The sequence below is a fragment of the Furipterus horrens genome, unplaced genomic scaffold (genome assembly GCF_987537825.1).
Source record: "Furipterus horrens unplaced genomic scaffold, mFurHor1.1.pri manual_scaffold_8, whole genome shotgun sequence".
NCBI lineage: Eukaryota > Metazoa > Chordata > Mammalia > Chiroptera > Furipteridae > Furipterus > Furipterus horrens.
The window spans coordinates 39530175-39532687 of record NW_028327178.1 but is presented as its reverse complement, the minus strand read 5'-3'; the positions used below and the strand labels follow the sequence as shown (position 1 = coordinate 39532687).

Genomic DNA, 2513 nt, shown 5'->3' with positions numbered 1-2513 from the left:
TCCTGACCCCTCCTGCAGCTCAGGCACTTGTGGGATGAGGTCACGTGTTCAGCTTCCTCATGGCTCCCAGCACAAAGATTTTACTACTTTCTGTGAGTGGGTTTTCACCTCACAGCATCAAGTGTAAACTCCTCATTACATTTAAGCAGCCCACAGGTGAGCAGAAACAAATTTAAAAATTACCTAAAGATTAGGTAATTCTCTACAAGCCACAGTGTTATACAGTTGAGCTGAGTTAAGGCACCTGGGAGGTGCAGCCCCATAGTTGGTTGACAAATTAGCAGGATTTGTTCCTCTAATAACTTCCATTGTTACCAAAGTGAGGCGGAGCCCTCAGAAGTCTGGAGTGAGGAAAGGTATGTCTTATGAGGAAAAAAGGAGGGAGGGCAGGCCTGTTTAAGTGGGTGGCTGCCTCCATATGGCACAAGGACACAGGTCCCTGGGAGGGTGGAGGGAGGAACCCTGAAAGGGGAAGGGTGGAGCAGCAGCAGCTTGTGTCACAATTTGCCAAGTGTGGCCCCTCACTTTACCTCTTGGAGAAAGCCTGTCCTCATGCTCTGGGTTTCAGAGGGTGAACAGATTTACCTAGAAATTGCTTGAGTTATCATTGGATCTACGCAGTTCCCCCATCCTGGGTAGGCACGCACACCCTCTTGACAACTGATTTCTGCGACACCTGCCAGGTCTGCTGGTATTCTGGCCACAGCCAGAGAAGCAGGAGGGGAACTGGCTGGGATGGGCTCCCTGCTCCTCCTACTACATCAGTTATCAGAGGGCAGAGCCTGATTAGCCGCAGGTGGACTTGATCGCAAGTCCTGGAAAATTGTCCTAGTGCTGTGTGAACGTCTCCTGCTCAGGGCAGCGTGGGGCAGGGGAGAGCAGGGCACCGTGCTGGGAACCCGTTGCACCTCAGGATGCATGTTCAGGAGATAGCTTGCTCTCCATACCTCTGACGCCATCATGGATCCACATGCTCAGGGAGGTTTTGTTCTATGACTGGTCTCTCAAGGATCTCTGGGCCAAGGACAGCTTGGGTGGATGTTCCTGAGACATGTCTTACAGCTTGTTGCTTAACTCTGTCCCCACCCCAGGAAAGAAGCACCCACTGTTCACCAGAGAGAGCTGTGGCTCCCTCCCCTTCTCTGACCCTTCCAGTGACCATGGTCATAGGACACTGGAGAGAATAACAAGATAAAAATGAGGGCAAAATACCCCAGGAAACTGAGTGGAACTTGAGCAGCTGAAAATTTAAATATGGAAACTTGGCTCCAGCTTAATGTCAACAGGGGTAACAACCCGAGCGTCTGAACTGAGAGAAAGAGGAAAGCGGAAGGCAGCCTGGAGGTCAGGAGAAGGGGAGAAGTCTGGAAGAAGAAGCTCTAGTTAGTATATCACCACTTATTGATTGCTTCAGATATACGGAGTGCTGGCTAAGTGTTTTACTTAAAACTTCTCTTTTATTTTTTTATTTTTAGATATTTGAAATACAACTTTATTCTGATTCTAAACAAAAAGGAATGGGAATGACAGTAGCAAACAAGGTTTCACCACTGAATGTCATGATGTGACTGTAGGAGTCTTACATTTGCAAGTCAGTAAGGAAACAACTGCATTCCAAAACAGCTAAATAAATACACAGGTCCAAAAAATGAAGGTAATTTTTTAACTGCCACATTCACCCTGAAGTCCTTCCATCTCCTTCAGCACCCCAGGCAAGCACAGGTTCTGCTTAGTTACATAATAAAGTGGCACATGTGGGGCACCACTGACATCACAGGACTGTTATCTGTTCAACTGGACTTCTGGCACTGGGCTCCAGCTTCCCTTCCTCAGAGGTCATCCTCCTCCTCCCAGAGAGCAGTGGTCTCAGCAACAGGAGGTTGCGCTCATACAGTGCTGCCAAAACTGGCTCCATGACAACCTCTGGTAGGGCAAGAGCAGGCACGGCAACCAACTCCAAGTCAGGGTCTCTGGTTAGTTTTCTAGTGAGCCAGAGGAAGGGCAGAAATGTCATATACTGAAGACTCTTCTTTTGGTGGAAGACAATCGATTTTGCCTTAATGTTCCTGTCCGTAATATCCACTTTGTTACCACACAACACAATGCAGATGTTTTCACACACTTGCATCAGATCTCTATGCCAGTTAGGCACATTCTTGTAAGTAACTCTTTAAGTTATGTCAAGCATAATAGCACACTGGGCTTGGATGCAATAGACATCTCTCAGTCCACCAAGCTTCTGGCCAGCTGTGGCTCATACACTGAAGTTAGTAGGTCTTCTGTTGGTGTGGAACACAAAAGGTTGGACCTCAACACTCAAGGTAGCTACATACTTCTCAAATTCACCCATCAGATGACATTTAATGAATGTAGTTTCTCCAGTGCCATCATCACCAATCAATACAAGTTTGAACTTAACTTGGGGTTCTCCTTCGGCAGCCTTCGTGATGTTACTTCCAGAAGTGTTACTGGGCCTGTCTGACTCTTAAATCTTCTCTTTTAATCTTGGATGT

At 47.2% G+C, this 2513-nt stretch overlaps 1 pseudogene; it reads right to left on the bottom strand.

The window, feature by feature from the left end:
* Nucleotides 1-1829: 1829 nt before the first annotated feature.
* Nucleotides 1830-2188, bottom strand: LOC150002771 (GTP-binding nuclear protein Ran pseudogene; annotated as a pseudogene).
* Nucleotides 2189-2513: the final 325 nt, after the last annotated feature.